This window comes from Aulonocara sp. 'chitande type north' Nkhata Bay, linkage group LG10, assembly GCF_057382095.1.
Source record: "Aulonocara sp. 'chitande type north' Nkhata Bay isolate Kocher_YH1m ecotype deep benthic linkage group LG10, A_spYH_male_GT1.1, whole genome shotgun sequence".
Taxonomy (NCBI): domain Eukaryota; kingdom Metazoa; phylum Chordata; class Actinopteri; order Cichliformes; family Cichlidae; genus Aulonocara; species Aulonocara sp. 'chitande type north' Nkhata Bay.
Genome location: NC_141353.1, coordinates 11,503,935 through 11,526,082, shown reverse-complemented (window position 1 = coordinate 11,526,082; position 22,148 = coordinate 11,503,935). Strand labels below are relative to the sequence as shown.

The 22,148-nt window shown below is 43.3% G+C and overlaps 1 protein-coding gene across 3 annotated transcripts in view; it reads left to right on the top strand.

Annotated features, from left to right (window-relative positions):
* LOC147320341 (rho GTPase-activating protein 7) overlaps positions 1 to 22,148 on the top strand; it is a 107,791-nt gene that overhangs the window by 22,535 nt on the left and 63,108 nt on the right. The window contains exon 1 of one of the 3 annotated variants that reach the window (XM_086308248.1): positions 19,581 to 21,333. The exons of the other annotated variants lie outside the window; for them this stretch is intronic. The gene's annotated coding sequence lies outside the window, so the exon portion shown is untranslated. Of the gene's footprint in view, positions 1 to 19,580; positions 21,334 to 22,148 lie in introns of those variants that run through there. 3 annotated transcript variants of the gene reach the window in all.

Here is a 22,148-nt window from a genome sequence, read left to right as displayed (position 1 = left end):
AAAAACCCAACAATCATATGACCCCCTATGAGCAAGCACTTTGGCAACAGTGGGAAGGAAAAACTCCCTTTTAACAGGAAGAAACCTCCGGCAGAACCAGGCTCAGGGAGGGGCGGGGCCATCTGCTGCTGCTGCTGTTGGGGAGAGAGAGGGAAGACAGGATAAAGACATGCTGTGGAAGAGAGACAGAGGTTAATAACAGATATGATTCAGTCTTGGTAGTTTCTACTCAAAATAATGAAAACAATAAACATGTTACTGTCAGTATATTTCAGACTGGGCTTTAATATACTGAAAACAAATATATAAACTGTGTGTTTAGGGAGTTGATCGTTGACTGGCCCATCAGTAATGTATTTTAACCTATTTTCTGCTGCCAGACTCAGTCTTTGGATGAAAGCTTCAGCATCATGCTTAAAGCATAAAAATGTGGCTGTGTTTCTTATTCAGGCTGAAAGGATACTTAGACATTGTGGCATTACTTCTGCTCATTATGTGCACAAAATGATTCTCTGTGTGCTATCGCTGTCAGTCATTTGACATTTCAAATGTTCTCTTGCTATTCTTTCCACTTTCACACCAGGGGGAAACAACGATTAAGTATGCAGCAGTGGGGCTGCAGTTCATACATGTATTCATGCGTAGTAAATGTGTAGTGAAGTGAGAGTGTTTAACTCGGTGGTTGTTCCTGCCCACTGATACACGTCTCTCCGCCGCTGCGCTTTACGTGTTTACACTGCGTGAATCTGTCAGGATGCCTCTCAAACACAGCTGCGGTGATGTTTAATCCGGGTTTTACCTGCACGTACGCAGTTATCACAGAGCATCAGGAGAATGTAAGACTCAACGCTGGCGATGAAGAATATTGAGTGAAAATGAAAAGCGCTATCACTGAAACGTCAGTTATTAATTTGCACTTCAGGAGCGACTATTCAAACATGTTGATTTTTAGTAGGAGCTGTCATCTGCGCTCATACTGCGCTCCATGATTTCCCTCTTCACTCCAGTGTTTTAGGAATTAATGACTGTCTGCCTGTGTCTGTCTGCAGACATTAGTCATACCTTATCAGTATGATAAGTAAGGTGCTTCAGGAAGTTCAAGAAAAACTGTAAACTATCGTAGCAAAACATTTCCCATTAAAAGCTGTCATCATTTACTTTGGCTTTGTACTTTAGTTACACCCTATACATCTGCTCCAGATGTTTTTTTTGTCAATAGCCATTCTGGCAGGCCTCTATTTTGAGCTAAATAGTAACATGCTATTGCTTGCACTAGTTCACAACAAGGCGAGCAACACTTGGTGTCAACAGGGAGGAAGAACTCCTGAGCCAGGCTCAAAGTCAGGCACTTTTCTTATCTATTTGCTTTCTTACTGAAAGAATCATTCACTCATCCACACTCTGATAGAGTCATTGGGACAAACTCGGGGTTCTGTATCAGTAAAGTACCTTTAGTGAGATCATTGTTGCTGTGGGAGGAAATCCACACAGTTTTGTCATTTGGAGGACGCTCGTATGGATCCTGCCGCTCTTAGACGCTGCAGGTGAAAATTTCCTTCAGCTTTGCCGTGATTTCTGGGAATGCAATGGACATTTCATGAGGTATTTCAGTCTGGAGCAGAAGTAGTAAATCAAAAATGTCACCATTATAAAAAAGTTGCATTTGCTTCAAATGCTTATAAATTTTTAAATGATTTTGTTACTTTTTTATTAGTGAGTATCGATCTGCCAGCACCTGAGTGACATCAGTAATAATATAATTGAATGTTTGACTTGTGTCACTGTGTTAGCCCTGAATACCCTCACTAGAAGCTTTACTGTTGATTCATATGTTGTATTTTGAGTAATGTGTGCATCCTTTAATATAAACTCAGTGGTGACTTTAGTCATCTGAGCATCCATATGTGCTGCAAACATGATAATTTCCATAAAGCACTGTTCTTGCAAACAGTCCCTCTTGTTTTCCGTGCATTTCACATGCACATTTAGCCGTGGAGCTAAAGTTGCAGTCCCCCAGAGAAGGATCTCTAATGGCGGCTGACTGGTGCTTTGGTGGCTCTGTATCTTCTACCTGCCTGTATCGTTGTCATTCACATCATCACAGGACAGAACTTTGTTTGCTTTTATAGCTTCACTCGGAAACCACAAACAGATGAACAGATGCTAAATGGTTTTCAGAAACGGTAAACAAGCATCTATATTCATTGTGTGTCTGATGGAGTGTGTGGGACTGTGTGTGTTATAGGATTGGCTATGTGACAAGTAACTCTGTTGTAAAATAACTTCTCTGCTCGAGTCTCACGTCAAACAGCCAGAAGCCTTATGGCCCTAAAAGGAGTTGTGCTGTCGGACAAAGATGAACATCTCTGGTCGGATTTGTGTTTGGACTAAAGCTCCCGCTGAACCTGGAGACTTCAAAACAAAAGTGTTAGCCTGCATCATTTCTCAGCCGAAGGGTGACTGCCTCCGTATGCAGCTGTTTTTCAGAGGTGTCCACGGGATATATGGGCTCTTTTCTTTTGCTTTTGCTTTTTTAAGGGGGGAATGGGTCTATCCGCTTGCTAAGACTGAGCTCATTTGCCATTTATGGGTCCAAATATTCGTGAAGTTCCTAAAGTACAAACACTGTGACACAGCTGAGAATTAAAAATGGTCCTGATTTGTTCAGCTCCAAGAAAGTGATGTGTGGCTGTTCTCCTGGGTGCTGCATTAAAGTTTAATGTCCAGACATCCACGAAAACTAAGATTTACGAGGCTAGAGAAAAATGTGCATTCTCGACCAGCTGGCGAGTGGTTGCAGGAAGTTGCTGAGTGAAATTGGACCCAAAGAGGATTCTCCACCAAAAACAACCACAAGCAGATTGGTGCAGTTGCCTGTTGTTTGCATGGAAAATGCCAACTTGTCTGCAAATACTTGGAGAGCATTAGTAAAGCCTGAAAAAGCATGACGCAAACCAGAAACGGCACCTTCAAAGTAAAACTAGTGACAGTTTCCAATTCATGACACACTTATTTTTCACTACCGCTTAGAGAGTATCGGAAAAGCATTCGTAGACAAGTCAGCCTCTTCGATGCAAACTACTAACAACCGCGGCAATCTGCTAAGCCAAAGCAATCAAAATGAGGTCTTTGGCTAACCGTTAGGGAGTACACATTTTCCTCAAGTGAACAGTCAGATGGTCGAGGACCAATCACTAAGCTTTATTCACTTGACCCTACATGGTCACCGTAAATAAATAAATTGAATCTCATTACTGCTTCATGAACCAGCATCAGACTGTTTGGTAATTAGAAACTGATCCTAATTAGTGCATCTTTTTGGAATAATACATTTTAAAATATTTAAAAAATAATAACAATAATAGTTTCCGAGATAAGTCTATGGATTTTTTATTAAATGAAATGCTCTCCCACAGTGCTTTAAATCACCAAACTTTCCAGTTACTTTCTCATCTATATTCTGAAGGCATGGCCAGATTTAGAGAACATTTTATACCTACAAAAATGGCCCAAACCGATTTTTCTGGAGTTTGACAGTTTTCTGATTTATGGAGTGATTAAAAATAAAATATTTCTAAAATCCCCCCTGCAGAAGTGCTCAGATCTACCAACAAAATCAAACAGTGTTCAGATCTCTGTGCTCAGTTTTCATCATATTGGCTGTGCTGTGAAAAAGTATTTGCCCCACTCCTGATTTCTCAGGTTTTTTTCTTGGTTTCTTAGCTCATATAATTATTTAAATAACGACTATAAGTTCAGAAAGGGGGGCCAGTGATTTCTCACAGCAATATATTGGAGATATCCTCTCTCTGACATCATGCAGACGCAAGAGTAGAAAAAACTGACAGAAACTGAGTGTTTCTGTCCTGGATCTGACTTGGATATTCACCGAGTCACTTATTTGAAACTTTGGGCATATTTTAAAGCACATGTCATCGTAACAGTGCAATATAAGAATAGTGAGTCTTCTTTAAAACACATGGACCCATAAAAAGGATTATTCTTCCCCAATGTTTCCCGGCTTTAGCTCAGTGTTCATTTCTTCATGTTAAAGAAGACAGATGATGATTTTTCTCTATTACGTTCCCCTCTTAATCCCAAACCTGCTGTTTTACAACTCCATCGCCACGAATCATCCGTCTTCGATAATGAGTTTACTTTGATGGCGACAGTCGATTTGTCAGAGTTGCTGAGCGGGGTTGTGAGGTGCTCATTTACCTGGAGGATGCAGTCAGGCTGTCTGAGCCCAGCTGTGCCTCCAGACAGAAAGCCGCCGTCCCCGAGCGCGAGAACTTTGTCATCATTTAATGTCAGTGAAGATTTTCAACGTGAAACTTTCATTCATCAACATCAAAAATGTTTTTGTTTGCCGGGTTTTCACAAGCTTTGCATCGATGTCTGCTCTACTTTTCTTTTTTGCCCTAATGGAGACCAGAATTTACTAAATAAATATCATGTTGCATTCAAAATCACACGAAACCAGTGACTGAGACCACAAAGTCGTCAGCAAAGTGTTTTCTGAGCTCGTAAAGAAGTAGGGTCATATTTCCACACATACAATCTGAATTCAGTGGGGACCAACAGCCCTTGTGGAGACAAAATCTTGGTCCCCACGAGTTTGAAGGCATTTTTCAAGCTCAAAATGTGGTTTTAGTGTCAGGGTTACAATTAGGTTATGGTTAGGTTTAGGCTAAGGGTTAGGCATTCATTTAATGGTTAGGATTAGGGTACGCGGCATTATGTCAATTAGATGTCCCCACAAAGATGAAAACACAGTGTGTGTGTGTGTGTGTGTGTGTGTGTGTGTGTGTGTGTGTGTGTGTGTGTGTGTGTGTGCAAACATGCATCCCTGCATTAGTGCCATTTCACATTTGATCTGCTTTGCTTTATTGCGAACAACTGTGTGACTGCTGTGCCAAATCAGTGTAATTCAGCCAGCAGATTATTTGTGCTAATGGATGAAAGCAAACCAAAGGTGCTGGGTTTTATTTGTCTCGTCTCTCCTGAAGACAGAGCAGGATTACAGCAGCCGCAGAGGAAGCAGCCAGAACAGGAAGTGGACGTTTCTTTTATTCTCTCATGAATGCAGTCGTAAACTTGGCAGAGTGGCTCCAACATTAATCCCGATCCGGTTGCTCTGTTTTCCTTTTTGCTTTTGCTTTTTCATGTTTCTGTTGTTGTGTATTTTTTTGGAGTCCTGCGATACCACCGGCTGAGGATTACTCGTCCCCCCGCTGCGTTCCTGGCTCCAGCAGCTCGTCCGGGTGGCTGCGAACCCCTCCAACGATTCATCTTCGTGCGGCGTGAATGTGGCCGCTGCTGATAAAGTGGAGATGCAGCAGCGGCGCTGTTCCCCTCAGCGAGCGGAGAGGAGGCTCAGACAAAAGGAAAGGAGAGGAGAGGAAGGGAGGGATGTGGGAAGTTGAAACCAGGTCCAGTGACGCATCATCTGCATTTCTGACTGTCTGATCGTGCTGCAATCTCCATAGACTCCCATGTGAAAATTTCCACCTTTAAACACGTCTACAGCCTTAATAGTGTTTAAATACTTCAGTCTCAGTCTCACACAGCTGTTAACCTCCTTGACTCCAGATGTGAGGATCACAGGAGCCTCGTAGTTTGACTTCCATGTTTTTCCTTTTGCTGTGCAAGGTGTTCCTGCTATTTTAGGAAAAGCACTGTTTACTCTTTTCTTCAGCTGGAAAAGCTGCAGTGCAGGAAACAACTGAGCTGTTCCTCATTTTTAAGTGGGCACCCTGAGGAGTCCCTCGAGGACCCCCGGAGCGCCCCACATCACTAATTTGCTGCTTTCTCCCACTGAGCCGACGGTGGAGAGTGAAACTTCATGACAACTTTATTTAAAACAAAACAAGATGTTCAGCTGAGCCGAGTGTGTGTGTGTGTGTGTGTGTGTGTGTGTGTGTGTGTGTGTGTGTGTGTGTGTGTGTGTGGGGGGGGGGGCTAATGATCTGATATTGTTTTATGGGTTTGTTTTGGAGTGTGTTTGGTTGTGGTTAGCAACAGCAGGCCTGCAGGGATTGAGATGTGGATTGAGTAAAAAGAGTTGAGAGGGTGAGGATCCAGCCAAGAGGCTCCATATCTGCCAGGCTGTGTATGGAAACACAAAACACACTCACACTCAGTACTGGAGAGCTTTGTTGCAGACTCATCTCTCCTGAACCCTCTGAGCCACATGAAAAAAGGAAAATCAGGATCTCTAGCTGATGCACACCCTCACCCCTCCCCTGCAGATTATTCCCACATCATGAACTTAAAAAAAAGATGCTGCTCCAGCAACTTCTCTCTTTTTTTGGTGGAAGTCAACCTGCGACTCTCGGCTACCGTCCCTCACACCGAACCCCTCCGTCAGGCGACATTCAATTTGCAGTTAGCTCTCTTTCCATTTGCAGTTAGTTGGCTAAATGTGAGACTCCGGGGACGTGAAGAGCAGGCTGAAGATGAGCAATCGTTGTGGCGCTTCATTACTTAACTCTTCTCCCTTTTGAGAGCCAAAATTAAGTTTAAGTGTGTTTGGAGGAGGTGAGAAATTCGGCAGCAATTAAAAGCCTCCTCCATCCACGTCCAGAGACAAATATGTTTTTTTTACTGAGGTTAATGCAAATGTTTGATATCCTGAGGAGAGGATCTCTCATGTGTAGTCAATCAGCTATTGAGCAGAATATTTATGTCTCCACATTAAGCTGTTCAGTTTGCACATTTCTCCCTGTGGAAGCGTTTGTTTGAACAATCACTGGAATTTCCAGTACTTTATAATTTTGCCCATTCGGCCATCTTTTCCATCTAAGGAAAACACTGGGTGCATTTTATTTTTCTAATTTATTACCTTTGTTTTACCAGGAAGTCTTTACAAGACAAAACATCTCAAAAATGCTGCAAATAAACCATAAAATACAAAATCCACTTTCTATTCTCTAGTATTAATCCAGTACTGACACTGGTGTCAATACTCAGCCCTAACATTAAGTGGTTTCACAAAAGAAACATCTGTAACAGGTTGAGACAAATCTCTTCCATACAGCAAACAGGCATGTTTAGGCCACACCCCCCACTTTAATGCCACTTTCTTATGATTGGTTGAACAGCAGGTGGGTGGGGTTTCTGGGGCTGGGATGACCATATTAGGGATATATGGAATCTGTGACATCATACAGATCCAAGAGTAGAAAAACGCCTGAAAGTGAATGTTTCTGACAAAAGTTTGAGTTTGTACAAATGCCGGTTTCTTTTTTTTGAACTTTTAATCATCGAAATATGAGCATCCACCACTGCAACTGTATATCTGTGACAATAAGGGAAAGCATATTCGGGCCACTTCTATGAGATTTTTTTAATTTTAATGTTTTCTGGTGTTTTCACTTCTGATTCAAAGTTTTTAAAAGCTCACAAACTCCACCCAGCTGCTCCAATTTTGTTTGTCCACCTTTCACTGCATCAGCCAGTGTGGAAACGAGCATCTCATCATTTACATGGTGAATAACTTTGCTCTGTTCTGCGAGGTCACAACTAAAAGCTCATCCCGGATTGCTTTCAGAGACTCGTTAGCCTTCTTGGGGAAGACTGATTTATAATTTTACTCCACGAGACGTCCACAATTACAATAACTGGTTGCTGGCATGAAAATTTATAACAAAGCAATTATTAAACTTCACAGCTACGAGCCATTTGCACGACCGTAAGGATGCAGCCATCCTTATAATGCCCACCCTAATCATCCGTGTCATCGCTGTCATTGTTGTCTCAAAATGTGTGCAGCTTCTCCTGTTATGGATGAGAAAATTGAATACAAAATTACCCTAAATGTAGCCCACCATCTGTTAGAGCCAAGTTCTGATTGTCATCATCATCATCATTAGCGAGTAATGGAAGACTACCAAACTGAGCTGGCCTCTGCCCAGCGGTAGTGTGTTTTTAAAGTGAATCGAAGATGGCTTCTCGCAGTTGTTCTGCATCCAGCCGACAAGAAGATGAACAACAAGAGTGAGTGAAAGAAAACCAGCTGCAGAAACAAATTAGTGTCCTCAATTAACATTCCAGCACAGCGAGAGGAGAGCTTTTGTCCTATAAGTAAACTGCCATGGTTACGTATTATCGATATATAACGGGCCCTCCTAAGACTAAACAAATGTTTTCTGAGCTAAGAGGAAATAAACCACCAGCTGTGAATAAAAGATGCATTAACTGTTGGTTTCTGAAGGAATTCTGAAGCTTTTTGGAATCAAAACTGACTTTAGCTAGCGAGCTTGGTTAGCGAGCAATAAACATGCTAATGAGAGCAAAGTAGCTAAGATGGCTTCCAAAAGCCACAGCTGTGTTTTCAGTTCTTCTCTCTTGATGCTTTTGACAAATTGAATTAACCAACAGAGCTCACAAATACTGATGGTTATAAGTACAGCCTTTAAACTCTTCAGAGTACACCTTGCTAGTACTGGGTTGGGTTTTTCCTTCAGAAATGCTTCACTTAATCATTGCTCAGAGGTTTTGGTCCATGTTGTCATGACGACATCACACAGCTCCTGCAGATTTGTGACACAGCGTTATGATCATGTCTGCATGCCTAAGTGCAACGAGTTGCTGCCATGTGAACTTACTGCACATTTTCTTTCACATCCTAAAAACAGTAACAGGAAGTGTCCTGCTCCCTCCTTCCTCCACGGTCGGTCCAACCATTGCACACCAGAAAAATCATACTGATTATTTAGCCGTCCTCTCTCTGGCGGATTTGTGAGAGTCTCTTGCTTGAAGCGGCAGTACTATTCTTCTTTCTGGTATTGTTATGTCTCACTCTGTCACGGCTCCAGCGGATCTCCGAGCCAGCCGGGGCAGCAACGCCTTCGCCGCCAATGCCAGACGTGCTGCTGGAGGACTCTGCTGTGGCCTGGCTGCTTCTCTTCAGTCATTTGGCCTGATGGATAGCTTTGTGCGGTTGGATGAGTCTCAGGGATGCACCAGGACTACTTTGTCACTGCAGCTCTGTCTGCTTTGTGTAGAGCTGCGTGCTGCCCAACAGTCTGCCTACAACTGTAACCGAGGCGATCAGCAGTGAACCCGAACGCTGTGATGCAAAATCAAAAAAGCTTTATTTAATTAACAACAACAAACTGACATATGTGATGTAACACCGACTTTTCTGCACGACTGCTCTGCTCCTCACTAATAACAAAGAGGTGAAGCAGACAAGGTCACCCGAGGGGACGTCGGGTTCACGGAGGCCATTCGCCGCCGTAATTCTCATTACATTGTGCCACGGGCCCTTCAAACCTCATTCATCACCGCGGGGATGGAAATGACGAGGAGGATGCAGCTGAGACGAGGCAGGAGGCTGAAAAACAATCTGTTTGTGTCTGAGATGGAGCTCTGAGGGAGCTCGCTGCCTGGGGATCAGAGTCAGGGTTAGGCAGGTTTGTAAAGGGATTCATATCTACAAGTATTCTTTTCATTTGGAAGCAAATGTTCATATTTGTTGCTGGAATTGTTAGAAACTTTCCAGGAAGTAGAGCTGTAGCACTGAAGTAGTAAGGAGGGGGAAAATGAGTGAAATGGAAAAATAATTCAATATTTCTATTTCATGTTGGAGAAATGCAGCAAGCTTCTGCCTGCAGAAGGACCGCATGTTTCTTCAATGAGGGTTAAACAAAAAATGCTGATTAGAACAACAGCACAATGAAAAGAAGCTGCACAAAATAACAAATTCCTCTTGTTTTGTCAGCGGTGAGCGTTCAGGTCATTTTATCTGCTCTGCGATGTTAAACGGAGCCGCCTGAACACTTCCAGCGCTGATTAAGGTTGTGCAAAAATAAACAGGGCACTGAAACTGAACTCATCTTAATGAAACAAACCTTTGCAAAGGAATCAATGCAGCAGGGACAGGTATAAAGAAATAATACCAGTTTGTTTACACCCACTCTGTGGATCCAGTCTGTGTTCAGCTGTGGTTGTAGGAACCAGCCTGGTAATGAAGACACATAAAGTGCATCAGGACCTTGAACACAGCTTACAGTCAGTTGTTTTCCATCAGACTCACTATAAGCAAACAACATCTGATGCTGCACCATGTCCTTCCTCAGTTCTTTTGTTCGTATGCTGGATGAAACTCTTTAGTCCTTTGGGCCAGAAACAGCACGACGTAGGGTCCAATCTGACCCACGAGGCGGCTCTGCCAAGAAGGGCTGGGTATCGTCACTGATTCCTAGAATCGATTCGATTCGATTTGAATCGGGGAAATCACATTCAGAAATATAATTCTGATCATTTATCAGTACTGACACTTGTGAGACTTCAACACAGCAGATGCCTTTGTCAGAATAACGGAGGATAAAACACAAAAAAACATGAAGGAGATTTTCGTGGCCAATATCTACGGTAGCCCTGAGAGGCCAAACGGACTGCAACTTAAGAAAACACCAGCAATAAAGAAAAGGCTGCAAAAGCACACAAAACACAACAGAAATAGGAAAAAGAAAACAGAAATAGAAAAAAACTGATTTCCAAAAGCACAAGGGAAGTGTTTCTGGGGAGACAATAACCTGACGGACCAGTTGCAGGAACCCAAAACATGCTAGGTGTGTTTTATCATTCATATAATACTGATGACGGATTTTTAGGCTAATAGTTAGGCTAACACACTTACCTCTCATCTTTTCTTTCCTTACAAAACCGATACATCCTCCACTTCTTTTAAATGTCTCCCAGCGCAATTCTTAGCATATTTTGGTTCCTGCAACTGGTCCGTCAGGTTATTGTCTCCCCAGAAACACGTCCCTTGTGCTTTTGGAAATCTGTTTTTTCCTATTTCCGTTGTGTTTTGTGTGCTTTTGCAGCGTTTTCCTTATTGCTGGTGTTTTTTTAAGTTGTAGTCTCTTTGGCCTCTCAGGGCCACCGTAGATAACCTTAAAAATATTCTACAGAAGAACAAGAACAGAAGAAAACCATGAATCAACACATGAACATTACCTGATGCTGCTGAAGTGAAGCAGAGCAAAGTTACAGAGGTTTAATTAGAGACACAGCTGAGCATTTTGCAATTTGGTATGATTTTAAAAGGTTTACATTTCTTCGGTACTGAACAGCAGAAATGAGGCTTTCTTATCAGAAGTGATTAAAAAGAAAAACAGTGGCCGACAGCGCCGCACATGGTAGACTGGTGCGTACACTGAAGTACACTGAGAGAGAGAGCTGTGCATGAAGTGTGATTTTATAGTGGTGGAAGCAAAACAGCAAAAGTCAGAGAGAATTAACAACGATGTTTATGTGTAGTGTAGTTTGGATCTTCTTTTCAATTTTGGTTGGAGAGAGACAAAACCTGCAGCTTCAGAATCAGCGCAAAAAAAGACGTAAACACAGAGCGCAGACCCGCCGACGCATCAGAGTCAGTGATCTGTCGGCTTTCAGCCCCGACGGCGTGTCCGTGCACGGATGAGAAAACATCTCACTGATTCTGATGCCCCGCTCTCTGTGTTCACATCTTCAGTGTACCTGCTTTTGTGAGGTTTAACCTGAGATTCTGGCATTTTGGGCAAAATACATTTATATTTAAAAATCGATTCAGGATTTTAATGAATCGATATCGCGTTATTAGAGCTAAAATCAATTTTAATCTATAAACGATTATTGAAACCCAGCCCTACTGCCAAGTGTGAATGAGTTTTGGATTAAAAAATCGGTGAAGAAACTGGAAGTATCTGTGAACTTTACAGAGCGTGGAAATAAAACGTTCTTGTTTCGTTCCAAAGAATCTCGACATCATCGTTTTTTTTAATCGATTTTTGTCATTGAAGGTGAATATTTTGAGGATGTGGCTCTCTACACTGACGGCATTAGAGATTTTTATTGAATTTAAAAGAGCCCAACACTCCTGGATTGGACAGCAGGAGAAACCCTGCGGCTGCATGTTGTAGATAATAGATGTAGGTATGGTTTCCCCTCCTTCACACTTCAGATGCGTGCACTTTCTAACCTTTAGAGTCCTTCAGTAACTCCCTCAGCTGTTTTCACATGAAAAAGATGTTTAGATGTGGAGTAATTCAGCAGCAATGACAAAGAGTTCATGAGTCAACCTTAGTTAGGGCTGTCAGAGAAAATTTAAAGGTTAATCATAAAATCACATTGATTGTGGAGATTAATATTCGACGTCTCGCTCTCGAGAGGGCAGAATGCGAAGCGAAGCTGTCGGGTCCACACACTCGTTCAGGGTTTCTAAACCACCACTGTGATGAAACGCCTCATTAGGATCGGTTTGTGTGGTGATCTTCTGTTTGTCACTTGAAGGAACATTTTTGCACATTTATGTATTTCTTTGTTAGAAGGTTTGTGACAAATTGTGCAGTGAAATGAAGCAGACCAAGCACTGAGCAGTGGAGGAAGCAGTGATACGTGAGGTTTGACCGGCAATAAGCAAGTTCTGACTGCTTAGACTGGCCGACCATGAGCAGGTGACTGAGTCCTGACTTAAACCAGCTCTTCTCTGGGGTTGTCTGAGGCTGAAGTAGAAGAAGGGTCTGGTTTTCAGGATAAGGGGGCCATCCTGAGCCTCTGCATCCATGAGTCAGAGTGTGCTGCAGGACATTGTGTGTCAGTTAGGCTAAATTAAGAGCTCTGCAGCTCTGACAGCCTCCCAGCCATGAAAGAACCTTTTTTTCCTTCCCTCCCTCTCTTCAGAGCATGGTGTGGCTCAGCCTGTGAACTAAAAACTCACCATGAAGATTTACGATAAAGGCCTGAGAAAGCTGCTCTTATCTTGAGCTATTTCTAAAATAACCGAGCTGAAAAACAAGGGCTGCTATCCAACAAACACAGAGGCACAAACTCTACAATTGATGGATGATTTTTACAAATGAGCTGCTGCTTGTTAACGGAGATCGTCTCCATGTAGGGTCATTTTTTATCATTTTTATGAAAACAGCAATTAGATATCAGTTTCTATGCTGATGATAACATCTTGTTTGCATAAGTTCCACTCCAAACACAGCGCTTAGTACTAATCAGTCAGTTTTGATGCTCCGCAGATATACATACCAGCCTTAACTTACTATGAAAGAAACATGCCTTTCACAGGTTTGGGTAATAAATCAGTAATCAGCTACATGATTAGGAAATAGGACGAAAACAAATACCTTTCCTCTTTGGATTGTTACGTTTCGGTGTTGTCAGTGTGTTGTTTTTGGCGTGACTGTTATGTGTTTCCTGTTTTACTTTGAAAGTCTGTGTTATCTTAGTGTTTTCAATTTACGTTTCCCTGTCTCGTCAGTTCTGAGTTGCCCCAGCTGTGTTTCCCTCTTGTTGTCCATTTTCCTGATTGCTCCCTCTAGGTATTTAAACCCTGTGTTTCAGTGTGTCATGGTCACGATCTCCCCCGTGTTGTAAATAGTTTGGTGTTTTGTTGTAAATAGCTGTAAATAGATTTGTCGATACTTTCGTTTTGGGATTTTGGTGGTGAGCTTTAGTGGGGGGGTTTTTGTGTGTTTTTTTTTCTTTATTTTTACTTTTTTCGTGTTGCACTCCGGTTGCCTAGGCCGGGGTGTAACAGGATGCAGAGCTGCTGACATTGATTAAAGGCACACAGAGCCTAAAACACAGAATTCAGATCAAACTGGACACAAACAAAGTAAGAGACAAAAACGTCTTTAGTGACACAGTGTGAGCAAACAGCGCCCTCTGTGTTGATAACTGGTCATTACAGGATGATGGTCAATTCTGAAAGTGGTTACCAGACTTCAAAGATAAAGTAGCTAAAAAACACACTTAACAAGTGGATTGATACACGCCATCTAGACCCGCATTCTTGGAAATGGCCAGCAGGGGTCGACTCCTCTAAGATGATTTTATGGTCTCAGTTGTTAGTTTCAAGTTTTACTGAATAGAACACGATGTTCATAAAACTAAAGTTTAATTTAGACTAAAATGGACAGTAAGAGCACTTTTATGCTCGTTGCTTACAGCGATATATAACCTGTCACTGCCACTACAGCTGGGTTAAACACATGAGTGTATAGTCGTGTCGGTTTTAGCTTCTTTTTAATGCTATTTCAGTACAGAAGCTCAGAGATTCACACATTATACAGACAGAAATGTTTGAAAACCTGAGACTTTGTGGAAAAAGTCATCGGCGCTGATGTGGCGGTGTTGCCTGAGTGGTGACACTTATTGTTCAGGAGAATACTGCAGTGGCTTCCTGCGCTGTAATGGTGGGTGTAAATAAAAGAACATAAAAGTGACCATGTGACGATGATGATGTAGTCGGTGGTGAAGCGACAAATGCGAGGCTATGAACATGCGGTCTCTTTGGTTGTCCACCACCCCTTCCTCTTCTTCTGACCACTCCCAAAATACCAAGATGGTGATGTTCACTCAACGCATTTACCTCCATCTTTTCTGTACAGTCTATGTATGTACAGTAAGCTGCTTTTTTAATTGATTCTAAAATGAATGATTTTGTTTTTTAAGTTGACCTCCAGATTTGAAAGACCAATAAATAAGAGTCCAGCTCAACTGAATAGAATAGCCTTTATTGTCATTGTACAGAGTACAACGAAATTGGAGTGCCACACCCTTGGTGCAAGTTTCAATAATAAATATAAATGTAAAATATAAAAAGTACAAAAAAAACAATCGTAAGTACTCAAACAATAGTATGTACAATATATACAGGATAGCAGCATTAATATAATGACAGTATGAATAGCAGCATAATATAATGACAGTGACGGTATGGAATAGGTTCAGTTGTTTTTGTGCTTATTTACTAGCTCTGGGAAAGAAGCTATCCCTGAATCTGTTTGTCCTGGTTTTATGTGACCTGTACCGTCGGCCTGACGGTAATAGTTCAAACAGTTGGTTGCTGGGGTGAGAGTGGTCCTTGATGATATTGCCAGCTCTGCTGAGGTACCGAGAGTTTGCAGTGACCTCCAGGCTGGGCAGAGAGCAGCCAGTGATCTTCTGGGCTGTGTTGATGACCCTCTGCAGTACTTTCCTGTCCGCAGCTGAGCACCCTGCATACCATGTTGTTATGCCGTACGTTAGGATGCTCTCTATGGTGGCTCTGTAAAATGTCACCAGCAGCCTCTCCTCCAGGTTGTTCCTCCTGAGCACTCTCAGAAAGTGGAGACGCTGCTGGGCCTTTTTAACCACCGCTGTAGTATTTGCAGTCCAGGAGAGGTCATCAGAGATCTGCACGCCCAGAAACCTCATGGAGCGTACCCTCTCCACACAGCTCCCGTGAATGTAAAGTGGGGCCGGGTCTGCTCTGCCCTTCCTGAAGTCCAAGATAAGTTCTTTAGTTTTCGTGGTGTTCAGTTGGAGGTTGTTAACTGAACACCACTCAGTCAGTCTGTTGACCTCATCTCTGTAGTCCGACTCATCCCCCCTTGAGATGAGTCCAACCACTGTGGTGTCATCCGCGAACTTTATGATGGTGTTTGAGAGATGGGTAGGGGAGCAGTCTTGAAACTCGTCTTCATAAAACAAGATGGCGGCGCGCACGGGTGCAGCGGCTCTTAGCTCTCCAGTTTGGTGCTCGTTTTTACTTTTAATGTGGATATTTTTGAATGTTTGCAACGCCGCCATCTCTTACAGTCGCCAGAACCTAATTGATCTAGGTTTTAAATATAGTTTGTCTGTTTCTGGCGACTATCAGCGAACACACAACATCCTGGTGGAGATAGCGAGACCGCCAGGGTCACCGTGGATGGTCTGCCCGCCCAGCAAGCGTAGAAGGCGACGGAGGGAAAGAAAGCAGAAGAGTGGATGCCGGTCGGGCTCAGACGCTAGGCTACGCAAACATCCACACCGGCCAGCACTTCCGAGCCTTTTCCTATCGAACGCCAGATCCATCACCCACAAACTTGACGAATTGGAGCTACAGATAGCCAACACAAGCTTTGCACGTAACTGCAGCATTATTCTTATTACGGAGACGTGGCTTCACCCGCTGATTCCCGACGCTGCAGTCGAGTTAGCAGGCCGCACGCTACACCGGCATGACAGAAACAGCAACTCAGGTAAAAGCAGAGGAGGGGGGCTATGTGTTTACGTGCATAACGAGTGGTGTTGTAACAGCAGGATCATTCACACACACTGTTCTCCTGATTTGGAGGTTCTGGCAGTCTCGTGCAGACTGCAGACTTACATCCCGAGGGAGTTTACAGTAGTTATTGTGATAGCTGTTTATATACCGCCGGATGCTAACGTTAGCACGGCTCTCAGCCTCTTGCTCAACACCATAAACAAACAACAGCTTGCCCACCCCGATGGGGTTTTTATTGTCGCCGGCGACTTTAACAAAGCGTGCCTAAAGACTGTGCTTCCTAAATTTGTCCAGTTCGTGGACTTTGCTACGAGAGGAGAACACACTTTGGACCATGTCTATTCAAACATCAGGCATGCTTTCAGAGCGACACCCCTCCCCCACCTGGCTGGATCTGACCACCTCTGCATGTCCCTCACCCCCACCTACACCCCCCTGCTGAGAAAAACAAAGCCCCAGACAAAGACAATAAAAACCTGGCCTGAAGGAGCCCTTTCTCAACTGCAGGACTGCTTCTCAACAACTGTATGGGATTTATTCTCCAGCCACAACCTCCAGGAGTACACGGACACTGTACTCTCGTACATCAGGAACTGTGTTGACAATGTCACCGTCAACTCGTCTTGAAGACGAGTTTGAAAATGTTAAATGTACGTGAGATTTCAGTCGCATTAGCTGCTCCAACCAGCACAGTCGAGCTGCATTAATGTTGCATTAGCTGAACAAAAAAGAATGAAGAAGCCTCTTTTTAAACGTACACAGGGCCACGTGCACTTTCACACTCTCAGGTGTTTGTTTCTTATCATCCAGTTTACGCAACAATATCATAAATATTTTCAAACACATTTCTAGTCATGCTTTGTAATAACTGTCATAAGTAAACGGAAAATTGTCAGCTATGAAACTTTAGTTGTATTTAACAGTAAAATAATCATTAATTATTTGTAAGCTTCCAATTTGAAAGAAATGATTTTATAGCCTCATCGCTGACGCCTGCTCCCCTCCTTTATTGTTGTTACCTTTGCATTTATAAACCCATGGCTTCCTTGTTAATCCTGCAAACAGTGATGCAGGGAAGGCAGAATATCTCCGACTGTTTTCCTGTTTGCAGTGTGCACAGTGCCGTGCGATAACAGCCTGATAATCATATTATATCTGCACCTCTGCCACTGATCTGTGACGTCTTCAGAGTGAAAACCAGGAAAGAAATTAGACAAAAATCGCTCTGCTCTAATCTCCACTTTTCCTGCGTCCCTCCCACAGTTTACCTGGCGTCTTATTGATTTCATCCACCTCTCCACGGTCCCCGGTCCTGCTGTAAACCTGTAAGCCAGGCTGTTGCTCTTTATGGATCAGGTTTTTCTCCTTCATAAGCACATGCAGGGAAACTCTGCGAGGTGCCAACCTCTCTGCACCGCTGCCTCTGAGGCATATCCCCGCACATTTATCATACTTGTCGGATAAAGTGACTCTGATTTAGATCTCTCCCCCTCCCTGCTTTCCTCTTTCTTCCTCCGAGCTTGGAAAATGGCTTATTGTACTCCGTCCTCTCCACAAAGAAAGAGATGCATTCATCTCGGGGTGGCCTAGCTTTTGCTCCCCTCGTTGCTGCTTGTCAGCTGTTTTCTCCTCAAACACGCTAACTCCGTCTGACCTGCTTATCCAGCACTATCTGGAGCCGCTGTGGCCCGGGAGCAAACTGTTCCTGGCCCGAGTGAAATCCATCATGCCACCTGGGGTCCTTATCACGAGGAGAGGGGAAGCAGGAAAATACGATAGGGGTGGTCCTGACACGAGGAAGGTGAGCAGAAAGAGAACAGAGGAGAGATCGGAGGCAGAAGAAGGGGAGATAAGAGGAGAGAGGAGGAGGAGAGATTTGAAAGAGCAGAAAAGTTGGGAAGGCTTCAGGGAGAGATGGAGTCTGAGAAGCAGTTTAGGAGCAGGGGCGGTTCAGATAAGGCAGATGCGACAGTCTGGGAAGACGTGACTCAGATAAGATGTCCGACCAGCTACAAGCAGGGTCAACAAACAAAACGAGCAGGCTAAAAGAGAGGCGGGCAGAAGCTTTAAGCCGCACGTATCGCCGCCACATCAACCCCCCTCAGGGCCAAAAAATACAGCTCGAAACACGCCAAGGGATCCACCCATGCATATGTTTCCAGTTCTGACACCAATACCCGATTAATAAGCTGTGCTCCTCTCTGTGAGGAGGAGACGGGGAGTTGTAGTTTTATTTAAGGTAACATCAGGCTCGACTTAAACTTCCTTTCCTGACTTTGTAAAAGACTAAACGGCAAAGAACGGCTCAGAAAACGGCCGGACCAGCAAAACATACCAGCTACTACTGCTAACATTTACTGAAGATCATCAGTTATTATCAGCTCGCCCGGCTCCAGTCTTCTTTAATGGGACACACCCATGAAAAAGCAGACACTACAGATTCCAACAGCTCAGAGTCAAGCAAAGACAACCGTGACAACCTGAGATGGAGGGATAGTGGGAATACTGGACAAAGATGAATAAGATGGAGCTGCAGGAAAAGAAGAAGACCACAGAGAAGAGTTTTGGGTGTCGTGAAGGAGGAGATGCAGAGGGTTATTGTGACAGAGCAGCATGTTAGGCACAAGGTGAGGTGGAGGCAGATGACCTGCTTTTAGGAGCAGCTGAAAGATGAAGAAGACTTATGTCGTAAAAATTTACTCTGATTTCTGATTTCTTGTATAAAAAGTGTAAAAGTCCATGATTTATCTTTTTTTGTATCCTGAGACAATTTAGATTTTATTGATTTGTATGTTTTCTCACTCATATTTTATTCACAGGGACACAAAACAAAAAACAGGGATGTTAAATGTTTAAAAAATAAGAAGTAAATATGAGTTTAGTGAAAAACAGCTAATTTTCACGATAGTCCCAGAGCATCACATGAAACTACAACGTACTTAATGACACACACATAAACACACACACACACTCATGCACACACACACGCACATACACACACACTCATGCACACACACACTCATGCACGCACACACACTCATGCACGCACACACACTCATGCACACACACACACACTCATGCACGCACACACACTCATGCACGCACACACGCACACACACACACACACTCACGCACACACGCACTCATGCACACACACACTCATGCCTATCCTCTCGCAGTCATTTAAGGTCCCAGCAGCCCAGATCAGATTTCAGAGCCAGCCGAGTGTGATGATACAGACGAACTGCAGCAGTGCAAAACACCAGGCTCATGCTGCTGCTTTCCTCTACTGTGTGTGTGTGTGTGTGTGTGTGTGTGTGTGTGTGTGTGTGTGTGTGTGTGTGTGTGTGTGTGTGTGTGTGTGTGTGTGCCAGCAAAAGTGTTTCCCACCTGGGATCGGAAGCATTAGCTGTTAAACAGAGCATCAGGGTCAAAGCCTCGCGCCGCTCTCGGACTTTCACCAGCTGCTCAGTCCGAGTGCAAAAAGCTTTCCCTCACATTAGAAAACAGCTGGAAAAAAAGTGGAAACACCCCTCGCTGTCCACACTATCACAAAGATGAGTCTACAGACGCAGGGAGGACGTCAGATAGCTCGAAGAATTTAAGCAATCTAATATTTTCCTTTGAGACAGAAAAAAGTGAAACTAGGAATACATGAAGACTGGGATGTTTAAAATCACTGGTTCCACTGGGAAACTGGCATCGTAGGCAAGATATATTAGGTGCTCTGAGAACATGTTGGATGGCAGCATAAATCAGGATAATACAACACATGACGAGTGTCACAATTCCAAAACAGGGACCAAATCACCGCACAAACATCTACGGGGTCACAGCGTGAAACCCACGTGGAGCGTTTCATCTCCGAGTCTTCCCAGTCTGAAAATTACTTGGTCAACTACGTCAGAAAAATAGAGTTCATCCACTCTTCATCCACTGTTTACCGTTTTAACCCTGTTACTCACCTACTCACCAGATCTGACTTCCACCGATCAATCTTATTAGTGCACCAAATAACTGAAGTGTCACAGGAAATTATTCAGAAATTAGCAATCAGTATTTTCTCAGTTACAAATATGAAACCTGTTTTGATTGAGACTGAGTTCAGGTCTTCTCTCTCCTCTGTTTCCTCCTCTGAACTCTTTGATTTTCTGTCTTTTTGTCTCCCTCCATCACTTCTCCTCTGTCACCTCTTCTGTCCTTTACTCTGAGAGGGAGTCCGCAGGGAGAACAGAACACGTGTCAATCATCTTCTTATCGCCGGCTTTTAGAGAAGAAAGCCCGGGAGTTAGATGAGACACTGAGTCATGCTTTCTTTCTGTCTTTCTTTTCTTGGAAAAGCTCGCTGTCAAATTCTCCCGCAGCGTTCAGCCTGGGTTGACCTGTCTGATTCGAATAGGTGCTCATTTTGCACACCGGGATACGACTGAAGGTCTCGGGGACCGAACAAAAGCTGAATTGGTGAAACTAGTGTTCTTGAGCCTCGGCTGAGGTGACGGATGTCTTCATTCACTTTCGCTCCCTTCTGGAAAACACAGCTTTAACTGTGGTCAAAGCATCTGAAAAATGAAGTGAAGTTATTTCAACAAATCACCGCCCACCTGTAACCCTTACAGTTCTCTGAATAACCACCTCCATCACTAGCAGACTCGGAAAAGGAAATTGTGACTTTAGCCTTATCGAAAGCTCTGTGAAGGAGGCCTGAAACACAGAAATAGGTTTGTGCACCTCCTCATCCATCATGTCGAAGTAAATCTTATTTTTGAGTTTGGTCTTTGGTTATAAGTCTGAAATAAATTGATGAAATTAGCTTTAGCCATTTTCACAGATTCCCACATTAAATCAGCCTCTAAGACTTTTGTTTTTGTGCAAATGAGTTACAGAAGTTTGCCATGAGAATGACATAATCCTGCTGTGGCGCCTGATGTGGACAAACAAGATTTATTCAGGAAAGAAAGTTAAAAAATATTAAATTCAGACCCCATACAGCTGTAGCCAGCTGGTGTGTTACTACAACTGTACAAACATAAACAGCCACTTAAATAGTTTGGTTTTGCCCCAAGAGCCACTCAAGGGGGTCGGTCAAAAACTGGCCGTTGTTTATTTTTCGTGAGTTTATTCAGCAGAGTGACTGGACAGATCTGTCTTTGAGTTTATAGGCTGTCAGTAGACTGTTTACCTCAGCTGTCAATGTCGCATCTATTCACTGTGGAGGAGGCTGTGAAACATCGTGAAAACAGTGTGATATGATGAGTCAGTGAAGCTCTTGTTTGACTGATGACAGCAACACTGAGGTGAGCTGTTGAGGATATCCTGAAGTTTTCTGTCAGTAAGAGCTGCTGTTTGTGTTGCTGTTAGCTTCTGTTAGCCTCTGTTAACAGCTGTTAGCTTCTATTAGCCTCTGTTAGCAGCTGTTAGCTTCTGTTAGCCTCTGTTAACAGCTGTTAGCCTCTGTTAGCCTCTGTTAACAGCTGTTAGCTTCTGTTAGCCTCTGTTAGCCTCTGTTAACAGCTGTTAGCTTCTGTTAGCCTCTGGTAACAGCTGTTAGCTACATTTAGCCTCTGTTAACAGCTGTTAGCTACGTTTATCCTCTGCTAGCTAACAGCTATTAAAACGGCAATCTAACATTTTTTATTCAGACACTTAGCGAAAAACTTCCATCCAATGTGGAAATGTAATCAAACTATTTATCAGGGGGAAAGTGTGATTTTTAGGTTATACCTGAAATAACGTTAGCTTATAACCAGCTGTGATTGTTGTTTAGCTCATTGTGAGCTGTCCAGGAAGCTCATGTATAATCAACTGACAATAAGTAATTAAAATTATTATTAAAAATTATTGAGAATGAGCGTGTTTCCGTGTTTCTGAAGCTCCGACTTCAGTTAAAGAGATGGAAGCTGAGGTGAAGAGGGTGACAGTTTATAAAGATGCTGATAGCGTTGTCTCTTTCCTTGGCCTTTTCACTTCTTTGCTGAAGGGCATTCCTGCTCTGATGATTAAACAGATGTAATGCTTCATATCTTGACTCTTAAGGTGCAGACATGAATTTAATTGTCCCTCCGCGAACGCCTACAACTTCTGTTTCGCCTTTGGCGTAACACGTCTGTGT